This window comes from Crinia signifera, chromosome 2 (assembly GCF_055691185.1).
Source record: "Crinia signifera chromosome 2, ASM5569118v1, whole genome shotgun sequence".
Classification (NCBI taxonomy): Eukaryota; Metazoa; Chordata; class Amphibia; order Anura; family Myobatrachidae; genus Crinia; species Crinia signifera.
Genome location: NC_139218.1, coordinates 303,639,038 through 303,663,562, shown reverse-complemented (window position 1 = coordinate 303,663,562; position 24,525 = coordinate 303,639,038). Strand labels below are relative to the sequence as shown.

The 24,525-nt window shown below is 45.2% G+C and overlaps 1 protein-coding gene across 3 annotated transcripts in view; it reads right to left on the bottom strand.

Moving 5' to 3' along the window:
• The window catches only part of DIAPH3 (diaphanous related formin 3), an 870,768-nt gene that overhangs the window by 601,800 nt on the left and 244,443 nt on the right, over positions 1-24,525 (bottom strand). The window lies entirely within an intron of this gene.

Below are 24,525 nucleotides of genomic sequence, written 5' to 3'. Positions count from 1 at the left end.
TCTTCTCTGGTCAATTTTGCACGCATAGTAGCATTTCTTGTATTTAGATTGGTCTCCAAGCATGTTAATCCTACTGCCTCCTCAACTATTTCACTGTCATCCATGCTGGAAACATTGGGGTGTGTGGACTGTGTTTTCCTGCATAGATAGTTGTGCAGCACACAACAGGCCATAACTACCTTGTGTATTTTATCTAGCTGCAGATTTATGGCACTATGGAAAATCTTAAATTCATTGCTTAGTATGCCAAATGTATTTTCAACCACTCGCCTAGCTCGAGACAGCCGGTAATTGAAAATTCTGCGTTCTCCATTAAGCGACCTTTGTGGGTAGGGTTTTACAACATTAGCGTGCAAGGCAAACGCCTCATCAGCCACAAAAACATAATGAACACATAATGAACACATTATGTGTTCGAAACATAATGAACACATTATGTGTTCGCTCTGGTAATTGAAGTCCATTGTTTTTAAGTTTGTAATGGAACATGGTCTTTTCCAAAGCCCCACCATCAGATACCCTGCCAATTTTTCCAATGTCCACAAAGATGAATTTGTATTTGGCATTGGCAATAACCATTAAAACAATGCTAAAAAAGCCCTTATAATTATAGAAAAAAGAGACACTATTAACTTGGGGAATGATGCGGATATGTTTTCCGTCGATGGCACCACCACAATTGGGGAAATTCCAAAGATCCCTGAAATCTTGGGCAGTAGCTTGCCACTCCTCAGTAGTCATAGGGAACTGAAATATAAAGGTAAAGCGGTTTTAAAACCAAATCACTGATTTGGTTGTTACATAATGTTTTACAGCCTTCTCTATTCGTGGAAGAGGAGTGTTTACAGACACTGGATGTGTCATCACAGCTACCTTCATCGGTTCTCTGCTCTACACCCATTTCCAGCAAGCCGCGCAGCAACAGCCTAAACCTCCATCAAGGAGAGGCCGTAAAAGGCCACGTTAGACTGCGGATACGTCTGAGGTCATGACTCGCTAGATTCTGGAGTCTGCCAATCGACTTATGGCGTTGGACGAGGATGAGCAGGACCATGTGGGGAAAGCAATTGCGAAAAAAAATCAGAAAACTTGTTCCTGCAACAAGCGTAGAGGCTGAGCGGATCATCAGTAACACCCTGTACCAGGCCAGTGTCAGGACCCTTACCTGACAAACTCAGCTTACAGATGACCCCTCCCTATGTCACGGGTTGAATTCCAACCCATCAGCCCTGCCCCAGTCCCACAACACCAAATGTATCACCCAGGTCCTTATCCCCACTATCCCCAGTATGATATGCACACATATCCCACTTCTGCACAACCACGGCAGCAACCAACTAGAGTACCGTCACCATTTACAATAGCACCAGGTTCAGCCAGTGGTCCCTTCCAGGGTTTGGTGGAAACACTCTCTTCTTGACAAAAAGCAATGGATACAGAGCATTATATTCTCGTGATACCATCCATTATCAGAACCTTTAAAAAATTTCTAGTTTTTTCTATATTTATTAAAAACTTTGGTACTTGTGGAGTATCACGGCTCCCATCGTATGGCATCGTATGCCATATGTAGTGGCATACGATGGCATACGATGCGATGTTTTACCGATTTTTGACCATTTTTGCTCAAAAATCGTATGCCATCGCATGGCATCGTATGCCATATGTAGTGGCATACGATGCGATACGATGTTTTACCGATTTTTGAGCATTTTAGCTAAAAAATCATATGCGATGGCATCCGATTTTGCACTGAAATGCATCAGAATGCATTGAAATGTGTATTAAAGTAGTGAAATGCCCCCAAATGCCAAATTTCATAGTGCACCACCCCCACTATCAACGTCAACCCGAAGCGTGGCGAGCGCAGCGAGCCCGCGAGGGGCGGCGGTACGCATCCTACGACCTTTTCATACCCCCACTATCCACGTCGGCGTGGAGTTGAGAATAGAATAGTGTGGCGAGCGCAGCGAGCCACCGTGCCCGAAGCGTGGCGAGCGCAGCGAGCCCCGCGAGGGGACGCGGATACCTGTGAAGCCCGCGAGGGGACGCGTATAGCTGTGAAGGTATCCGCGTCCGCTCGCCACGCGTCGGGCTCGGTGGCTCGCTGCGCTCGCTACACTATTCTATTCTCAACTCCACGCCGATGTGGATAGTGGGGGTATGAAAAGGTCGTAGGACGCGTACCGCCGCCCCTCGCGGGCTCACTGCGCTCGCCACGCTTCGGGTTGACGTTGATAGTGGGAGTGGTGCACTATGAAAAATGGCATTTGGGGGCATTTCACAAGTTTAATACACATTTCAATGCATTCTGATGCATTTCAATGCAAAATCGGGTGGCATCGCATCGGATGCCATCGTATGGCATCCGATGCAATCGCATACGATTTTTGAGCAAAAATGCTCAAAAATCGGTAAAACATCGTATCGCATCGTATGCCATCGTATGCCACTACATATGGCATACGATGCCATTCGATGGCATACGATTTTTGAGCAAAAATGGTCAAAAATCTGTAAAACATCGAATCGCATCATATGCCATCGTATGCCACATGCGATGCAATGCGATTTTTAGCATACGATCTGCATACGATGCAGGTCGTGGGAGCCGTGATACTCCACAAGTACCAAAACTTTTTATATTTATATTCTAAATGTTTACAAGTTTGTTAAATTAATAATAAAAAACATTTTACTTTTAAAATATTATTTGTGTTACGTGTCTACATGTAGTCAGGGTGACTAGGGAAAGATGTATGGCAAACAGCTATAAAGATGCAGTGCGCGTCTACATGTAGTCATAAGGCAGGTGACTAGGGACAGATGTATGGCAAACCGCTATAAAGATGGTGTGCGCGTCTACATGTAGTCAGGTGGCAGGGTGACTAGGGACAGATGTATGGAAAATCCCTATAAAGATGGGGTGCGCGTCTACATATAGTCAGGTGACAGGGTGACTAGGTAAAGACATGCGGCAAATCCCTGTAAAGATGGGCTGCGCGTATATTATTTGGTATATCGGTACTTGTGTATTTGCAGGGCGCCCAATTTGCATACGTATGCATGCGTAGAGAAATCGCATTGCATTGCATCGTAAGGTTTTGTGCCGGCACCTGTTACGCAGTTAGTGTAGCGGCGCTGTGAGAATCAGCATAGTGTTCGCACGAGCTGCGTAAATAGCGTAGTCAGTCAGAAGTAGCGTAGCGTTCCCGCTCCCTGTCAGATTCAGTCAGAGGTGAAGGAGAAGTGACTGCGTAATGGCTGCAGAACCTGTCACAATGTTCACCTTGCCGCAGACAATGGAGGCGACAGTGGTTATCTTCCAGCAGAACCATTTGCTGCCAGTGACACAAACTTGTGTTAATGGACACCCAATGCGCTTAAATATAAAGGAGTGCAAATGACGCTGCCATATTAAAACGTGTCGGAAGAAGGTGAGCCTTCGTGTGGCACATTGGCTCACGAGTTGCCGTTTACCATTCCTTACGCTGATATGGTTCATTTACTCATGGGCGGAGGAGCTCAAAAGTATCAGTTTCTGTATGCAACAACTCAAGTTGTCAAATAAAACAATGGTAAAATACAATAACCGGATGTGGGAGGCCTGCACCATGGACTGTCACAGCCTCAATGTTGTATTGGCGGTTATTGGAAAATCGTGGAAGTCGATGAGAGCCTCTTTGTACAGAGGAAAAGTCACGTGGGACAGATGCTGCCTCAACAGTGGCTATTCGGAGGCATTTCAAGAGACAACAGTGAGTGCTGTGTTACACTTGTACAAAGACGTGACGCCAGTACCCTGATGGCCGCCATCAATAAATTTATTGAACCGGGGACGACTATCTACTCCGATTGCTGGCGTGCCTATAACACCGAGCAGCTGGAGCAGGCAGGGTACCACCATGCTCAGATGAACCACAGATTTTATTTTGTCGATCCGGAGACTGGTGTTCACACACAAAACACTGAGCGCCTTTGTGGATCCTGTAAATGGCACAACAAGCATCAAAGAGGCACCGCGTGCTAGAATCTCGACTCCTTCCTACAGGAATTTATCTGGCGAAAGACCAGGGGTGCAGAAAATGCTTTTGAGCGTAATATGTATGCACTTTCTCTTCTTCCAAAGGCTGACGCAGAATCAGAAGAATGACTCTTATTATTTTCTTTGTTCTTGATTAATTGTTATTATTGTAATTTGTTAATTTGATATTTTCTTCTTAATTATTAAGTAAAATCCAGTTAACAGTTAACACGTCGTCATTACTGTCTCAGATGTATGATATGGCAGGTGTGAATGTGTTTCTAAAACACCCCCACTATCCACGCCAGCCCGAAGCGTGGCAAGGGGATGCGTTACGCATCCTCCTGACCTTTTCATACCCCTACTATCCATGTCGGCATGGAGTTGATTTTATAAAGTGTGGCGAGCGCAGCGAGCCAACGAGCCCAAAGCGTGGCGAGCGCAGCTTGCCCCGCGAGGGGACAGGGAATACTTTACATGTATTCCGTATCCGCTCGCCACGCTTCGGGCACTTTATAAAATCAACTCCACGACGACGTGGATAGTGGGGGTATGAAAAGGTCGGGATGGCGTATTCCGCCTGCGCTCGCCACGCTTTGGGGTGACGTGGATAGTGGGGGGAGGGGGGGTGGGCTAAATCCCATTGCATCACATAGGCATGTACACTGGGGGTGTTTTGCTAAATTGCATCGCACGCAAAATCGCATGCAATTTTGCATGTGATGCGATCCAATCGGCAGTCAGGGTGCAATGAATAAATTAACTAGTGAGATTGCATCACATGTCACGAAAATGTGCCATGCGATGCGATGTGATTTTACTACGCAGAATAGCCCGCTAAGCAAATAGCTTAGTGGGCGCCCTGCTAATACACAAGTACCGGCATATCTTTATTTACCTTCATGTATTGCTCCAGTAGAACTTGTATGATGGCATGTTATTAGTGTTATTAGTACCAGAGCTTGAGAGGACATCAGATCCGCAAGGGTCCTCCCAGTAGCCAGGAAACATAGGGGTTTATTCTAGTTCATTCTTTCTGACAAAATCCTTCTTAGATGGACAAAACCATGTGCACTGCAGGGGGGCAGATGTAACATGTGCAGAGAGAAATAGATTTGGGTGAGTTTTTTTGTTTCTGTGCAGGGAAAATACTGACTGCATGATTTTACACTGCAATATAGATCTCACTTTAAAAAAAAACCCCACCCAAATCTAATTCTCTCTGCACAAGTTACATCTGCCCCACCCGCAGTGCACATGGTTTTGTCCATCTAAGAAGGATTTTGTCAGAAAGAATGAACTAGAATAACCCCCATAGTGTTGCCACCAGCCTCTGCTCAGCTGAAATAGGCCTCCTGAAATAGGTCTCCTATTTTTGGATTAAAGGGGTAACTAGTGTCAGAAGCTCAATGAAGGTAGGGTCATCCATGCAAAGATAATTCCTGAAGTCATCAAGGTTGTTCTCCCGTATCTCCTGTACCAATGACATATAGGAGAAGGCGTCTCGCCTCAGAAGCCAGTCTCTGGTCCAGCAGCTGTGATCCTTGCTCCTCTTCTTTATTTTGCAAGCACAAACCTTTATTTTCCTCAAACTCATGATGGAAGTGATAGAAAACAAACGGAAGGAACGAACGTACGCATGTACGTGCATGTTCTCTGCACAGCCAGCACTGGTGTAAAAAAGAAAATCGCTTTTGTTTAGGTTCTGTACTCACGCCTCTTTGTTTTGGTATGCCCTTAACCCAACCCATTCTGATAATGTTGTTTATACATGATGTGTCAATAGCCCCAATCGAGAGTGTGTACGGTGGTACTATCTTTTTTTTTGTGATTGTTTGGGCGGGAGTAGATCGGACGTCGCAAGTAAAATTGTATAGGTGTGTATGCGCGTATCGGCTGGTGTTTGTGGACAGTCAGTCGTGTGTATGGTCGATCGAAAGCTCGCAAGAAAACCGGGATTGTGTACCCACAAACACCACCACTTCTAGTGTGCATACGCAGTGTCAGATAGCTCTGGAATTTTCTGCAAATATGAAGAACTCCTCTAACATGCCAGTGACATAACTAGCACAGAAAGCTGGTATTGCTACCATTGTCTCTGCAGGCTTCCCTATGTACTGTACATAGCAAGGATGTTTTCATTAAAATTTTAATTATCGATTGTAAAAATAAGTTTTACTAATCGCTGCAGCTCCACAATTATTTAATGCAAGCCCCTACACATGAAGATAGTCCTCCACAAGATTTGCAATATACTTTCTAGTGCATGATAGTTAGAAACCTGGAACATTCACTATAGTGTGTCAGTTGGGTCAGGTAGCACAGTACAAAATTATCAAATTAAATATACAACTGGCATATAGATACTAGGCCAAGAATAAGCTTGCTGGCGCTTTGTCTCCTGATGCTGTCTTGCCTCGAGTCTACAATTATACTTCTGTTTGATAGATTATACAGGTCACATAATTGTAGCTACATTAAATGAAACTACACCTGTACCTTCATTAATGATCTCTAATTAGGGTCAGAGATGTCATAATCCAATGACTATACTGCCAGGGAAACTGAAAGGAAATTATGGTTGGGACAATTTATCCACTTACAGCATAGAAATCATGATCAGATGTAACACTGCAGTACATTACTTCACTATCTTTAATCCCTGTAGCCTGTAACGCTAGAGCCTCTAATCACTAGAGCAAGAATAGGTGCAAATAAAAGCTTTATACAGACCATAATTGTATTAAGTGCAGGTGATAAATGACTCAGACAGACTGCTGGAAATTGGTTTTTGATATTATATTAAAGCTGACCTTCAGGTTTAAGGCATCATATTTGTTATTTTGTCACATGAACAATACTGCATTTTTTATTTTGTAAAAGATCTATTTTATTTTCGAACTGAAAGATGCTTACCTAACCAGAAGAGAAGAACTAGCAGACCAATCCGAAAATTGAAAACCAAGATAATCACTTTTTTTTCTGAAAATGAATCCCTAACAAAAGTAAACACATTTGTTGGTCCTCCAAATAATACCAATATAATGTGTACTGTACCCACTCCCACTTCACTGACACATGAGAAATTGCATCATTTTGTGTGAAATATGGCATCATGAGTCTGCAGCACCTGAGCCACAAATGCAAGGCATCCAATGTGTCTCACATCATGTACAGTGTGGAGGTGCAGAAACACAGTACTTTCATTTCACCGCCAATACTTATTTCACAAGCTCAGCAAAGCTTTATGTACACTTGCATACAAATTAGACCTCATCATGATAGTAGGTGAGTAATTTAGAGAGACCACATTGCTTTCTACATTTTAGGGGGGCTGAGAGTAATGAACATTATATACTGGTACAACAACGACTTTACAGCAATTGAAAATCCGGAACCTCTGTTAAACCAGACACATCACGCACAAGAGTGTTGTTAGGCTGTGGGGTTCAGTTAGGCTGTGGTAGGGCGTTCCGTTAGGCTGCAGAAGAAGAGTTAGACTGAGAGGGGTGTAGTTAGGCTACTGTGGTATAGTCATGATGCATGGGTAGAGTTAGGCTCTACAGGTTTAGGCGCTCTGCTCGGGGGGGAGAGGCGCTGTGTGAGAGCGCAGTAAGGCTGTGAGATTTAGTCAAGTTAGGTTCAGGTGCAGGATAGTAAACTGCTGGAATGCTGCTATATGTACTACTAATAATCAAGCAAAATGGAACCAAGGGTGCCGAAAAATCAGTGGTGTACCTGTACAGAGTACCATGAACTCAAAAGGTTTTAGGCAGTATCATAGTAGACATGTTGGTACAATACATTGGTGTGCCCATGTGGTGGTTTAACAAACATTTACATCTACTATAATGTCCATAATTATCCAATACTTACCCCAAATGCAGGCCAAGTTCACCAAACTCCTTACTTGGGATACCAGCCTTAGTGTTCTAACCACTGGCTGCCCCACCACCAGTCATCCTTATGAATTCCCCATAAACTCTATAAGCACTAAATTTGGAACTGTGTGTGTGGTGAAGCTGGATGTTTGACATCAATGTTAAACCTTTCCTATGATGCATAGGTATAAATGAACAGGTTATACGTTGATACTGTCATTACTTATTGCTGCAATTTGTGCCAATAAGAAATTAACATACGAAGAATTGCATAAAAAAAAAAATTGTACTGGGGCTCTAAGGGCCTAAGCTATGTGATGGCGTTAGCTGCTGACCACTGAATGTGTGGCAGCCATTGCCAACTAAGGTTCTGCAGGAACCTTATCGAGTAACATTTGCAGAATGCAGCCCAATATACTTAAGCAAGTCATTTCATTTTCAACTAGCATTAACTGCAAGAGCCAAACTTCGGAATGCTTCACATTCAGCTCAGTAAATCTGACTGCTTTGCACCTCTAATTGCCCCTGAGGGGGCAGCGTTTGCTTCCTACATTAAGGCGATACTTCATATGGGTGTTATTGGAGACATGATGCAGAGATCTTAAGCCATAAAAAAAAAAAGATGTAAATGGCAGAAAGGAGCTGATTGGCTGGATATTTATCACCCTCGTGTTTTTCTCCTTTTAAAGGCTGAATACATCTGCCCCATTGAATGTAAAAGAGATCCCAATGTGTGAGAAAAGTTACTTTGTTACTATTCATTTTTGGGTGAGATTTATAGTAAGATTTAGTATAGCAAGAAAGGAAATTATAAATTATATTGCAGTGTATGAGGTGTAGTTCTAGATTTCCTTTAATATGTGAAAGCACTTTCTGTATTATAAGACTGCAACAACTAAAAATATAAAATAAAAAAAACACACTTTTGGAAGATGTTTTCTGCCTAAGTGGACAAAATGCAATACAGCTGTCCGACCCCCCTACCACAATTTCTATTCCTTATTGCATTAACAACCGTATGCCCTAAGAGCCCAAAAGATCAAATCTGTTGCATGTAATTTTCTGCAACAGCTGTTTTCCAAATTAAAATAAAAATATCTGATAAATCAAATTATAAATGCCAGCACAACAGCCTACTTTATCTTGATCAGCAATAAAGCGTCTGTCTCCATCAAAACTCGGAAGCCGTATAATGTATATCATGCCCATAAAACAGAGACACTAACACTTGTAAATAACTGAACAGATTCATCACCAGCTTATTGTGCTAAGTGTACATGTTTTCAGCCATAATCCTAGAAATAAATGGAAAATATCACCTATTCCAAACTAAATTGGCAGTTGGGGAACAAAGATGATGCTTAAGACCTATTGAATTTCTGGCATATTTCTTAAAAGGTTTAATAACTCAATGTCATTAATCAAGGAAATGTATTAATTTGGAAAACATATAACTAATACATTAGCAGTTTACTGGTGTAGATCCAGCTATATAAATGCTAAGAAAGGCATTTAGGAATTTTACAGTCAGGTTTTACCTTCACAGTATGATAATGAATAAATGTAAACAATGACATCAGCTAATATATTCGATGATAATAAAATATGTTCATTAACTTTCGCATTTCCTACAAACCTACAAAATATAACAAGCCTCTCTATTCAAGAGCTGCCACTTCAATCATGTAAAACTGTACTCATATGGAAATTACTTGCAACTTAGTATTCAGATCTGATGGAAAACAGAGGATGGCTGTCTGCTGCATGGACCTTGATTGTATGCAAAATGAGTTTTTAACATGGTCAGAAATACAAAATGGCTGAAGTGACAATCCAAATTGAATTTATTAAAAATATTCTGAGAATGTATTGTTGTATGGGCCATAAACACAGCTCATTCATAATCTAGATACACAGTATACAAGCTGTACTGAATACACAGAGCTCGATATTATTTGCATGACAAGGACATTGTAGTATTCATTTTTCCAGATTCGAAGAATGCAGGTCATGTGGTAAGAACTATTCAGAATTAAAATGCCGTTTAATATTATTTACAATAGTTAAAAAAGACATCAAACAAAATCCACCTACATAAATGTTAACATTAATAAATTAGAATCTGAATTGTTGCTTTAAGAGACAAATTAACTGATGGGCCACACAATGAGGACTACAGTATGGTGAGAACAGCAATCAATGAGCCTGTAGCAACAAAGTGGACAAACAACAGGATCAGAGTCCTAGAGCCAAATTGCACTGGTGACAGGGATACTGCTAGAAGAGACAACTGCTGTACAGTAAGAGGGCACTGCCCGAGATGGCATACAATCCATAAAGGAAGTATGAATTAGTAGGCTTACCTGAAAGAGAGGGTAGCTGGATGGTATGGAGTAGTCGGCCTGACTAAGACCTCTGGTGGGGGTCTGGGTTGGTAATGAAAACTGGCAGGCTTAACGAGACCCTTGTGCATATGAGCACGACAGTGCACCCAGAGAAAAGCAGACGATGATAAAATACAACTGGTTTATTGTAGATGAATAAAGATGGTACAGGCAGTATGCTTAAGCGGTGGTATGGCAATACAGTCTCTAAAATGAGGAAGCGATACTACTTGCCACTGATGACAGATCGATGGTTGAACATCGGATGGATAATGGAGTAGTGATGTCCGGAGTATCGGACCGGAGGATGAGCTGTGGAATCCAAATGGAATGGATGGAGACAGCTGGAGATGAAAACCGGAGTATCGGATTAGGATCGATGGCGGACCATCAATGGAGCTAGGCTGAAGCTGGAAGGTAAGTATGGCAGAAGGTGGAATCACAGGTGAGCCTGGATGGACACAGGACTGTAACCCTGGCTGGACACAGGCGATGGTGAACCCGATATTCACAGGCGATGGTGATGACAGATCGATGGTTGAACATCGGATGGATAATGGAGTAGTGATGTCCGGAGTATCGGACCGGAGGATGAGCTGTGGAATCCAAATGGAATGGATGGAGACAGCTGGAGATGAAAACCGGAGTATCGGATTAGGATCGATGGCGGACCATCAATGGAGCTAGGCTGAAGCTGGAAGGTAAGTATGGCAGAAGGTGGAATCACAGGTGAGCCTGGATGGACACAGGACTGTAATCTGGCTGGACACAGGTGATGGTGAACCCGATATTCACAGGCGATGGTGAGCCTGGATGGTTCAGCGACTGGAGCACCTGGATGGAACACTGCAGCAAAGAGAGAATACCAGCAGACTACACTTGCATAGCAGAATGACAAATGAAGCACTAGCACGGGAGTGAGAGCAGAGTAGCCGTGATTGGCAGGGCAGGTATCCTGGGAGATCAAACCAGGCTAGCATTGGCTGAGGCAGACATTTGACCGAGAAAACATGGCAGCCCCCATGTCAGGCTAAGGCTGGAAAGTATGTTTGTATCGGCCATGCTTGTGGCCAGGAGCAATGGCGGTGGACAGGGAGACTGTTGAGCACTGGACGCTGTCACTGGTGATGAAGGAAGTGGTCAGCCGCGCAGCCACGGACTCAGCAGCGCTGAGAGGACCGGGAGATGACAGGGAGAGAGGCGCAAAGCTCACAGGATGCCGGCAGCGCCGGGACCTATAACGCAAGCTCAACCTGCGCAGACACTTAGCTGGTAAGGTACACGGCTTCAGTACTCGGATTGTGACAGTCCTTAGTATAGATTTTAAGGGAAAAAGGACATCAGAAATTGTTAAACATAATAAAACCATGAGGGATAGACAGGGCCATCAAGGGGGAACAAATGTAGATTACAAAGACCCAGGCTTGTTGAAGGGTCCTGGTCAGCTGTAATTAAGTGCCTTGGTGTTACCGATAGTCCTGTTCTCAACCCGCTGCTAAAGTCTCCATGACCAACCAGGTGATCAATCCAGTGCATGGCACTGCAACGCTTCTTGATTTTCTTGGGTGCCCCAAATGTGCACAGTGCCCCAAAGTTGTGAAGCCGCAAAAAGGACCCATGAGCAGTTACTGGTCGTCCATGACATATGACGGTGGAAGGGGGCACACAAGGAGAGGCTCTGGCTCAGGTGCAGTGACTGTTGCATCAGTAGCGACCCCCCTGGACCCCCAACAGACCCAGAAAGAACAGTTAACTCATCCGGGCATATAACAGCAGAAAACAGTGCTGTAAGAGCCATAATAGAAGCTATTTTGATGGCAACACGCTCAGCCGTTGGTCAATTACAAATCTGAACGACTACCAGCCAATAGCTCTGACGTATGTAATCATGAAAACATTTGAGCGCCTGGTACTGAACCAACTGAAAACAGTGACTGGCCACCAGCTAGACCCCCTCCAGTTTGCCTACCAATCTTATCTATGTGTTGAGGACGCAGTCAACCTGGGCCTGCATTACATTCTGCAGCACCTGGATAAGCCTGGTACCTATGCAAGGGTCCTGTTTGTCTACTTCAGCTTGGCTTTCAACACAATCATCCCCAACATCCTCCACCCCAAACTACTCTGCCTAGGAGTCCCTGAAGCTATGTATTCTTGGATTGTGGACTTTCTGACTGATAGAAAACAAGTTGTGAAAGCGGGGAAATTCACCTCCCAAGTGCTGTCCATCAGCACAGGAGCCCACCAGGGCTTTGTACTCTCAACCCTGCTCTTCTCACTGTACACCAACGACTGCACCTCAGAGGCGGAATCAGTAAAGATAATCAAATTTGCAGATGACTACCGTCATTGGCCTTATCAAGGATGGGGACGAATTGGCCTACAGACAAGAATTGGACCGATTGGCCAGGTGGTGCAGCAGCAACCATCTAGAGCTCAATCCACTCAAAACCGTTGAGATGGTAGAGGACTTTACGAAGAAAGCTGTTAGTGTTCCTCCGCTAACAATTGCTGACAGTGTGGTGTCGCTAGTGGACTCCATCAAGTTCCTAGGAACCACATTCTCCCGGGACCTTAAATGGGGGACCAACGCTGATACTATTGTTGGAAAAGTGCAGCAGAGGCTATTCTTCCTTAGGCAACTGAGGAAGTTCAACATCCCACAGAAGCTTCTGCTCCTCTTCTACTCCGCAATTGTGGAGTCTGCACTGTGCTCCTCAATACTGGTATGGTACGGCTCCGCCAGCGAGAGAGAGAAATGCAGACTCCAAAAGGTAGTCCGAACTGCGGAGAAGATCAGGACTGACTTTCCCTCTGTCCAGGACCTGTACCTGTCCAGAGCAAAAAAGCGGGCAACGAAGATAGTCAAGGACCAACTACATCCTGGCCATGGCTTGTTTAACCTGCTGCCATCAGGCACACACTACAGGGCTATTCCCACCAGGTCCACCAGAAGCCTAAAAAGTTTCATCCCTCAAGCGGTTCACCTGTTGACACGTGAACTCATGAACACCTCACCGTCTACACGTGACATAACCCTTTGCACATAATCTAATACGGTGTCCCCTCGAAATAACTTTCTGTATGACTGTACATGTTCCCCCACCTGTTTATATTGTTTATACTGTATGCTGTTTAGTTGTTACCCACCTGGCTGCTGCACAGCAAACCGAAAACAAATTCCTAGTATAGGAAAGTATACCTTGCCAATAAAGTGGATTTTTTGTTGAGAAAGGGAGTCACAATACATACATATGTATAACACATGGGTTTTTTTTTTTGGGGGGGGGGGGTTGTTATAGCCATGCCTTCCTGATTTGATCAGACCCCTCAGTAATTTACTATAGATTTATATTCTCCTTTCCAAGATTACATATATGAACACATGAAATCAGCGGCCCGCATGGGTGTCTTTTGAAGCTGCTCACTCAAAGGAAGGTCAGTTCCCAAAAGGTTAGAACGAAGGTAGATGCATTTCACTGTTTACAACAACTTGAGAAAGTGGTTATAAAACAGCAAACCTTATCCATATTGATGTAATAATGGTATTATAATATGCATTGATGACTGCAGTGATACCATGTTAATTATAATTTATATTACTGCTCTATATTCCTTCTTAAATATGTCATGATTGATATATGTCAATGATGTGCCAATAAAAAAAATTTGGGGGGGAAAAAATTGTCAGAAAGTACAGTGCTACCCATAAGCGTTACTGAACACAAGAGGACCTGGACAGATACCGCGCACTGAACCTTTTTATATTATTGGTTGACCATACTGATCCCCCTATACTGCATCATCATTGGGACACCACACCTGCTAAACAGTTGTATTAATTTGTCTGCAACATCGTGAGGTCTCTTCCAAAGCCCCGGAGCATCCTCCAGTGGTATTCCAGTCAATTGGTTTGACCTCTATGTATCCATTTCAGGATGAGCAAGAATCTAAATCAGGGAGGGGGATTCTTTGGTACTTCCAGCTGTTGAACTACACATCCCAACATGCCCTGCTACAGTTTTGCTATTTGATCATGCTAAAACAATGCATGAAAGCAGCTTAGTTGCACACACTTCCACAATGTTAGGAGACATGTGCTGTTTCAATTAGCAGATGCAGCAAGGTAATATTTTGAGTTTAAGGTTACATCCCTAATCAAAATCTGTAATCAAAACACACTTTAATACGAAGGAATACATGATTTTTATTTATTTTTTTACTTTGTTTTTAAGCTTAATAGGTGATGCATTCAGTAGCTGCAGAATACAAACTGAATGACAAGTATGCACATATGTATAACAACTTAATTAGGCTAATTAGTTTCAGATAGTTTGGCCATTGTCATATTATCCCTGCTTACGCCAACACAAGGTGACAAGAATGTGTACTGTAGGCACCGCTTCTACTATCTGCCTCAACCAAAATCTCAAGTCAAAATACGAGAAACCATAAACAAACATTGGCAGCAATTTCCAACTGAACAGTACATTAAAGTAAATAAGACAATCATTTCCAAGTCATGCTGTCAACAACAATGCTTTCAACAAATTATGTCTTTTATGTGCTGGAGACAAAATGTAGTCTCATCCCTTTTTATATTCTTATGTTTATTTGTTATCAATAAATAACCATTATGGGTGCCTATTATCCCACAGCCTGGATTGTGAAACTACTGAGAGAGGAAATAAAACCAGCGCCATATAAGCATAACAACACAAAGTTGTAAAAGTGATGACCCTAATGATTACAGGGCTTCCTGTAACTAAATTGCTCACAATACATTAACTGATCTTACAACGACTTGGAGATCTAGTATGAGAAATGAAGCCTGGCCAATCAATACACAAGTTGCACCAGACTAACATTCCCTTTCTTTAAAACAGGAAAGGAAAATCAGTCACTGCTTAAAGAGGTTTTTTTCTGTGATGAACATGTTAACCATCAGTATATAGGTAGCGCGAGTGAGTGCTGCAGTAATGTGTGATAATGAGTATTACAGAATACATTCAAGGTCAACAGTCAAGGTTTCTCAAATGGTGTTACACATAATGATTTTGGTGTGGCCAGCAAGCGTCAGGGGTATTTGAATTTGAGTTGATTCTAAGCTGGAGAGTGCAAGAGGTGATTGGAGCAAAGATGTGAGGTGGAGAACAGACTCATGATGGGAATTAGTGACAGAAAATGCGTACTCATAAATGTAGTCCCCTCATAGATTGAATAACAGGAAGCCTGTGTGAGGGGGTGATAACCTGCTGTTTTCTTGGTTTGTCACAAAAAATAATCATGAGCACCCAAGTCATTTTTCAGGAGGATCCGTGACTTGAGCAATGATCACTTTCACCCTGTCTCAGTTGCAGACTAGTGAAAGCCTCACACTTACTCATAATTGCACAGATGTCAAAAATTCTTTCATGGTTTGCTATCAGTGATCCATTTGCAATTCTCACGCAATTTGGAAAAAGAGCATCTTCTCTTTCTGGGCCAGATGTGCCTTGAAAAGTGAGCAAATGGAGAGTGATAAAGTACCAGCCAATCAGCTCTGAAATGCCATGCTACAGGCTGGGTTAGAAAAAAAACAGGAACTGATTGGTTGGTCCTTTATCACGCTCCATGTTATCACTTTTCAAGGTTTGGTACATCTCGCCATCGGTCTGGATCTCATCTTTATCCTTGCAGTCCTCTGAGAATTCTCACATTAGCGGTTAGGTCTGATATACTTTAGGCCCAAATGCCAACTAGCTATTGCACATGGGTATTCCTTACTGATGAACACACAGCAATTTTTACCTGTAGACAATAGATGCAAATAAACTTCAACTGCATCATTGCTTAGTTTAATGAATATCACTTATCAGAGAGCACAGAGTGAGGTGCGTTATTCTCTATAAATCTTTCTACAGTGCCAAATTATGTCACTGCTTTACATAGGAAATTTAATTATTCACATTAGTTCTTGCCATTGTTCTAGCAGCACAAAAAGGTTTCAAGGGTTTATATGCTTAAATACCATTTAACATACAAGTTTGTTTTTGAAGTATGGAAAGAAATTTGAACACTCAGAAAACCTACGCACACAATCAGAGAAAACCCACACATATAAAGTGACCCTATCCAAACGAACACAATAAGGAGTTCATTCAATTTGCGTGCATTAAAAAAAAAAAAAACATACATTTTAGAGTGAATATTCAATTGACATCATGATTTATTAAACTGGGTTATTTTTATTTCAATAGCATGAATGTGGTGTTACTAAACAACAAATTGAAAAAAATAATTGGGGTGGAATGTTTTATGCTGCACTTAAGGTTTCAGGAGGCTCTTGCCAATTATTTTTATCAAATGGTAACCAATGAGAACGCTTGTTAAAGGGAGAATGCACACAGCTCAACACAACTTCATATAAACACTGAATTCACAGTATGTTATAGACCAGTGGTAGCCAACCCTAGCCCTCGAGAGCTACCAACAGTTCACATTTTCCAGACAACCTAGCTGCTGCACAGCTGCACTCATTAATCACTGACACATTTTAAAAGATCCACAGATGGAGCTAATTAGCTCACTTGTGATTCTGTGAGGAGACCTGCAAAACATGAACTGTTGGTAGCTCTCGAGGACTAGGGTTGGCTACCCCAGTTATAGACAATGGGTGAAATTTAATAGGATGAGAGATTCAGAAAGTGAGAGATTTGGTAAGAAATCTCCAGTTTTTTTAAAGCGGCAATCATTTACACTGCAAACCCAGTTTGATTTTGAAGTGTAAATGATTGCCGCTTTAAAAAAATACCTGGAGATTTCTTACCAAATCTCTCCCTTTCTGAATCTTTCATCCTATTAAATTTCACCCATTGTGTGCAGCAATATGGAGTACACAGGCTACACACAGAACCACAGTGATATTATCCAGACAACAAGCCTAGGAGATTGCAACAAAAAAGAATACAACAATTCCCAGTCAGATATTAATAAATGTAAAGCTGTAGGCAGCGTGTTAATGAGTGTACTTCATAATCTCACTGGTTTCCACACAGGAATTCCAATAATTTTATTTCTCTACCGTCCAATGGGATACTGGGCTTCACTACTATGGGGATTGAGACCTCCGCAGGAGAGACAGGCACATAAAAGAACTTTCAGTGTGGGTGCACTGGCTCCTCCCCTCAATCTCCCTCCACTAGTCAGTTTTGAAAAATGTGCCTCAGGAGAGGCAGTGCTTCTGGATGCTCCAGAGTTTTTCCACATTTATTTTCAAGTTTGTTATTTTGGGGCGCTGTAGTGACCACACAGCTGTCCTGCTTCGTGGGTGTCAGGGGAAGGGTCAGTCCCCGACCTCTTCAGGTGCAGAGCTGACCCTGCTACAGGACAATCCAGTCCTGCGTGGGACTTGTCACCGCACAGCATTGCGCTGTAGCGAGCAAGTCCCCTAGCCGCCGCACACCCCTGACAGGTCTGAAGACATCGGTGGTGAGTACAGGCTGGGGGTCCCACAAGGGGTCCCCGCAGCCATTGCTGGTGCGGCTAGACGACGGCTAGTAATGGCGGCTCTCCAGCAGGGACCGCGTGAACACCGCGTCTGATAACTGGCATAGGGGTGCTGCCGCTGGACCACCAGGGACACCCCTCAGGGTATAATGTATGATATATATTTTACACCTTTAATAATGTCAGTATAAATATATGTAAGCGCCAGCTCCGTGTAAGGGGGCGGGGCTTCACTCAGAGCGGGACCAAGCTCTGCTGGGCGCGCGCTGTCACTTCCTGCTTCTTCACACGCTGCCAGACTCCATTACAGGGCTCCTCACTGGCGTGGTGGATCCGGGTACTTGCAGCACGGCAGAGACAGCAGGTTTTTTATAGCGATTTAGCGCTGCTGCGCTATCTAGCTTACTCAGACACTGTGTTGTTTATATCACTGTGTTTAGCGTTACCAGCTCACCCAGATCTGTGAGTTCAGGTTAAGGGTGCACTTGGCTCCCCAATTGCTCTGTTTTTTCCCCACTGATTAGTTACAGACACAGTAAAGCAAGCACATAGTCTGTTTTCACTCAGAGGAAACACATCCAGCAGTGTGTGCACGTGTGTGACTGCGTGGGCGTTGTGTTTGTTACTACAGACATTGTAGTATTATCTCATCATGGTGAAAAAGTTCACTTGCATGGTGTGTAGCACCAAGTTTGTGCCCAAGTCACAGTCCCAGGTTACTTGTGAGGCTTGTATGTCACCACAGCCCAGTAGTGCTGACACCCAGATCAGTGGGGTTCCCCCACAGCTTGCGGGGCAGTCGCAGGCAGACGAGCAGGAGCCTGCGTGGGCCTCCAACATAAAAACCTTGTTGGATTCTGTGGCTTCACAGCTTTCCACTAACACTCAGCAAACGCAGAGGGTTCAGAGGGAATTGTCCATGTTAGCTGCCAGGGTGGATATTCTTCATACCCAAAATGTACCTCCTCCTCCCGCACAGCCTCAAAAGAGGCAGGCTACTGCTATGGATCCTGACACAGATGAGGACGATGAGGACATATTGGAGGAGGGTGAGGAGCAGGGTCTGCAGGAACCAGCTCCTGAGGCGGCAGTGCATGGTCCCGAGCCCCTTATCAGGGCCATTAGGGATGTTTTAGATCTCCCAGTAGAGGCATCCACAGAAGGAGATCCTTTCTTCATGACCCAGAAGAAACAGCCAGTGTACTTCCCTGAGCAGGCAGAGTTAGAAACTGTTTTCAGGGCTGCATGGCAAAACCCTGATAAGAGGTTTACTCTTTCAAAAAGGTTCACTAATGCATATCCCTTTGAACCTTTGGGCAGAAAGAAATGGGAGGAGCCACCGGTAGTGGACTCCTCTGTTTCCCGCCTCTCTAAAAAGGTGTTGTTACCAGTCCCAGGGGTATCCACCCTTAAGGACGGGGCGGACAGAAGGCTGGAAGCTACCCTCAAGTCCATATATACGGCCAGTGGGGCATCCCAGCGTCCAGTTTTAGCCAGCTGCTGGATGGCCTAGGCAATTCATACCTGGTCAACCCAGATTCAGGAAGGGTTGTTGGGTGACATGACTGTGGCCCAGATAGGGGACAGCCTGCGTCACATTCAGGATACCGCAAAAATCCTGTGCGAGGCACAAAAGGAATTGGGCGCAATAAACGCGCGCAATTCAGCCATGGCGGTTTCAGCCAGACGGGCCTTGTGGCTGCGTCAGTGGTCTGCAGATGTAGACTCAAAGAAGAGTGTGGAGGGTATTCCCTTTACAGGAGAATGGCTGTTTGGCAGTGAATTAGACGGTTGGATTTCCAAAGCCACGGCAGGAAAATCTACCTTCCTTCCATCAGCCCCCACGGTTGCAAAACGTACCTTCACAGGTGCTTCCCAGCAGTCCTTTCGTGGGAACAGGTTTCGCCCCAAGGCTAGGGGCGCCTCCAATGCCAGCAGGGGCACGAGAGGCAAGTTTAGGAAGCCTAACACCTCCAACACCCAGGACCGTCCAAATGCCGCGACTTCCTCTAAGCCTGCAGCATGACGGGGTTTTCCCGCCACGAGACTCTCTCGCGGTGGGAGCCCGATTGTTGCATTTCAGCCATGTGTGGGACGCCTCGGGTCTGGATCCCTGGGCCAGGGGTCTCATTTCACTAGGTTACAAGCTGGAATTCGACAAGCCCCCTCCCAGAAGATACTTCAGGTCGGCACTTCCAGCATCCCAGGAAGATCAGGTGCTCCTTCAGGGTGCCATTACCAGGCTGCTTCAGTCTCAGGTAATTGTACCGGTGCCAGACACGGAGCAGGGCCAGGGATATTATTCCAACTTATTCCTGGTACCGAAGCCAGACGGCTCAGTAAGACCCATCCTGAACCTAAAGTCACTGAACCCCTTCCTGCGCGTGTTCAAGTTCAGGATGGAGTCCTTGCGCTCTGTGATCGCCAGCCTAGAAAGAGGGGAGTTCCTGGCCTCTATAGACGTCAAAGACGCCTATCTACACATCCCTATCTGGCCCCCACACCAAATCTATCTCAGGTTTGCCTTGGGGAACGACCATTACCAATTCCGGGCGTTACCTTTCGGCCTGTCGACAGCCCCGCGGGTTTTCACAAAGGTAATGGCGGAAATGATGTCACTACTCAGGCTCCGGAGGGTGAATGTGGTGCCATACCTGGACGACCTGCTAATAAAAGCAGGGTCGGCGGAGGCTTTAAGCAGTGCTCTCGATCTGTCCATACAGGTTCTAAGAGACCACGGGTGGATCCTGAACATGCCCAAATCATCGCTGGTTCCAACCCAGAGGATGGTTTTCTTGGGCATGATCCTGGATACGTCGGAACAAAAAGTCTTTCTGCCGATGGAAAAGGTCACTGCAATACAACAGCTGGTCAGGGAGGTCCTACAGTCACCTCTGGTACAGATCCATCTTTGCCTCCGGCTTCTAGGCAAGATGGTGGCTTCATTCGAAGCAATACAATTTGGCCGCTTCCATTCCAGGACTTTTCAATTGGATATTCTGACAAAATGGTCCGGCTCCCCCCTGCAGATGCGCAGAAGGATTGGCCTTGCAACAAGAACCAGGATCTCGCTACAGTGGTGGCTAGATTCATCCAATTTGTTGGCAGGCAGACGGTTCCAGATCCAGGACTGGATTCTGGTAACCACGGACGCCAGCCTGAGGGGCTGGGGAGCTGTGACACAGGGAGTCCGCCTACAGGGTCGATGGTCTCCACTAGAGTCAGGCCTTCATATCAACAAGCTGGAGTTGAGGGCGGTCTACTATGCCCTGTTTCAGGCAGCTCCATTGTTACAGGGAAAGGCGATCCAGGTCCAGTCGGACAATGCCACCACTGTGGCCTATATAAATCGGCAGGGTGGTACCAAGAGCATGCCTTGCATGAGAGAAGCGTCAAAAATTCTGTCCTGGGCGGAACAGAATGTCCAGGCCCTGTCTGCCATTTTTATCCCGGGGGTCGACAATTGGGAGGCGGACTTCCTGAGTCGTCACGATCTTCACCCGGGAGAGTGGGGCCTTCACACTCAAGTGTTCAATGCCATAGTGGATCTGTGGGGGCTCCCTCAGATCGACCTGATGGCTTCACGATTGAACCACAAGGTAGCAATGTACTGTGCACGGACCAGAGACCCAGGGGCGATAGCGGTGGACGCTCTCACCTGGACCTGGGATTTCCAATTGGTGTACCTCTTCCCACCTCTCCCATTGTTGGCTCGGGTGCTAAAGCGGCTCCGGCATCAGGGGACGGAGGCCATACTGGTGGCACCAGACTGGCCAAGAAGGGCCTGGTACGGGGACATTCAGGCCATGCTAGTGGAAGACCCGTGGCGTCTGCCCCTAAGAGAAGACCTGCTCCTCCAGGGCCCGTTCGTCTTCCAGGACTTACAGCGGCTACGTTTAACGGCCTGGAGGTTGAGCGGCAGATCTTAGTCCACAAGGGTCTCCATCCCTCTGTCGTCACTACAATGATAAAAGCCAGGAAGCCGGTGACGGCGTCTCATTATCATGTAATATGGCGCAGGTATATTGCCTGGTGTGAGAAGAATGACTTGCCTCCGGCCAGTTTTCGATTAAACAGTCTGCTACGTTTCCTTCAGGCTGGCCTGGATAAGGGACTCAGATTGGGTTCCTTAAAGGTCCAAATCTCCGCACTATCTGTGTTTTTTCAGAAAAAGATTGCGGCCTTGCCGGAAGTCCAAACCTTCTTACAGGGGGTGCTGAGGATTCAGCCCCCCTTTGTGCCTCCCACTGCACCATGGGATTTGGAAGTAGTTCTTACTTTCTTAAAATCAGCCCGGTTTGTTCCACTGGAGGAGTCTGAGCTGCGACACCTCACTTGGAAGACTGTTGTTCTGCTGGCTCTAGCTTCGGCCAGGAGGGTGTCCGAGCTCGGGGCTTTATCTTGTCGGAGCCCTTACCTTGTGTTCCACAACGATAGGGCGGAACTCAGGACTAGACCACAATTCCTTCCAAAGGTGGTGTCAGGGTTCCACCTAAACCAACCTATTGTGGTTCCTTCTAGCGCGACACACCCAGATATACCAGATACCTTGGATGTGGTTCTCACCCTTAAGGGGTATGTCAAGCGCACAGCTAGGATCCGTAAGACGGACAGCCTGTTTGTGCTTTATGATGCGCAGAAGAAGGGTTTACCTGCTTCAACGCGTACCATTGCCAGGTGGATAAGATGTACTATCCAGCAGGCTTATGCATCAGCTGGTTTGTCGCTTCCTTTTTCAGTAAAGGCTCATTCAACCAGGTCTGTAGGTACCTCTTGGGCGGCTGCTCGAGGGGTGTCGGCAATGCAGCTATGCAGGGCCGCAACTTGGTCAGGGCAACACACGTTTGTGAAGTTCTACAAGTTTGACACCCTGGCCAGGGAGGATTCCCAGTTCGGGAATGCGGTTCTACAGCAGAATCCGCACGTTCCCACCCGTTCTGGTAGCTTTGGGACCTCCCCATAGTAGTGAAGCCCAGTATCCCATTGGACGGTAGAGAAAATAGGATTTTGGGTACCTACCGGTAAATCCTTTTCTCGTAGTCCATATGGGATACTGGGAGCCCGCCTCAGTGCGGCTTTTTCTGCTGTCAGACCTACTTTATTGTTAGGCTTATTGCCTTGTTTTCTATAGGATAAATATGACTATAGATTTGTTCTAGTTACAGGTGTCCTCTTAAGTTGTTAGGATTCACCTCTTTTATATGTTTTTTGTTCGTTTGGGTGTGCTGGATGAATCTCACCACAATACATTATCACATACTCCTCACATGCTCTCCTTCGGCACAGTTTTTGCATTAACTGACTAGTGGAGGGAGATTGAGGGGAGGAGCCAGTGCACCCACACTGAAAGTTCTTTTATGTGCCTGTCTCTCCTGCGGAGGTCTCAATCCCCATAGTAGTGAAGCCCAGTATCCCATATGGACTACGAGAAAAGGATTTACCGGTAGGTACCCAAAATCCTATTTTCAGATCAAACACTCCGATACGCAGGGTGCAATTTAAGTTACTAGCTCTCACAGATCAACACGACACGAATACGGCCTACACACATGCCGATATTAAGGCATTTTCTAAGCGATTTTGCTTAGTTTTGCAAAGTCGCTTAGCAAATGCCCTCACATCGGTGTATGTGTGGGGGCTGTATCGGCATCCGTGCGCGTCCCCGCGCGTCTTTATTGGTGGCCGAGATTGATGGACAGTGTCCATCAATCTCGGCATCGGCAGTGTTCTCCCACCGGAGAACACTGGCGCTGTCCGCTCGCTTAGCACACAGAGCTGACAGCTCGCTCTGTGTGTGGGCTGTCAGCTCTGTGTGCTAGGCGATAGCGGCGCAGCACAGCCCGACCTAGCATAGCTAGGTAGCCCAGCACACATCGGCATGTGTGTAGGGCCCATAACAAGCTTAAATAAAAAACAGGTTCTAGAATTTAGCATTGCAAAATAAGTAATGTTATGCTGGCCATACATCTGCAGAATTATTGTCAGATCTGGCGGTTGGAACAAAAACCTGGTAAAAGATCAGAGCAAATGACTGTTGACCATTTGCTTCAAAATGCTGGACAACTGACCAACTCATTTAGATATCATATTGCCCTGTACATGTGTGTGTACAAGGCAATAATCGCTAGGAGCAGGTACCCACAACCTGTCTTGTACTGGTTGCAGTCGCAACTCCTTCCATTTTTTTCTAGAAATTGGTCGGTGGCCGGGACGTGGAAGCAGCCTGTTAGTGGCAGCAGGGGATTTGAAGTCAGCAACTCTCTTGACAGCGGCTGCAGCTCTGACAACCGTGGTCGGTACCAGGGTAGCTATGGATCTGTCAATGGCTGCCAGGACTCCTTCAGTGGTGGCTCTTCCCTTCAGGTACCAGCGCTGTCATTATCCTGCTGATCTCAATCACTGACAGCCAGTGCTGCTGTTTGCAGCTGGCTCTTTTGCCATGCATAAGCAGTGGAGGCAGCTCTAAACTCTATAATGGATTTGCTCCTTTTCAGTCAAAATTGCTTTTCGCTGATGAAAATGGTACAATGAGCAATGTATTGCTGAGAGATATTAAGGAAACATTGCTCAGCGACCATATTGCCCCGTATGTACACTCTATAACAGAAATATGGACTAAACCATAACTTTAATGTTACTTTGACCTTGGGAAACAATGGGGATAACACTAAAAATCACTAAAGGTGTCCATACACCTACTGTACACCAGCAGTCGCAATCCTATGACCTGCCGGCCCTGTCAATCAGA